Raw genomic sequence first — 318 nt, 5'->3', positions numbered from 1 at the left:
CTCTCTCTCTCTCTCTCTCTCTCTCTCTCTCTCTCTCTCTCTCTCTCCCTCTCTCTCTGTGTGTGTGTGTGTGTGTGTGTGTGAGTGTGTGTGTTTCTTTGTGTGTGTGTTTCTGTGTGTCAGTCTGTCATGATAGAAAATGAGAATGTCATTTTGAAGTGTCAGATAAGCTATACTATCTTCCGAGGTTTGGGTAAAGTGCAAAATCTTTTCTAAGCCACTGAAAGTTCATGGCCATCTCTAAGAAAAGACAAATTAGTAAGAAAAAAAAAGCATAAAAATTGTTTTGTTATAAGTTTTATGTCGCACAGGAACCTA

This window comes from Grammomys surdaster, unplaced genomic scaffold (genome assembly GCF_004785775.1).
Source record: "Grammomys surdaster isolate TR1022 unplaced genomic scaffold, NIH_TR_1.0 188, whole genome shotgun sequence".
Classification (NCBI taxonomy): Eukaryota; Metazoa; Chordata; class Mammalia; order Rodentia; family Muridae; genus Grammomys; species Grammomys surdaster.
Note: the sequence above shows the minus strand (reverse complement) of the source record.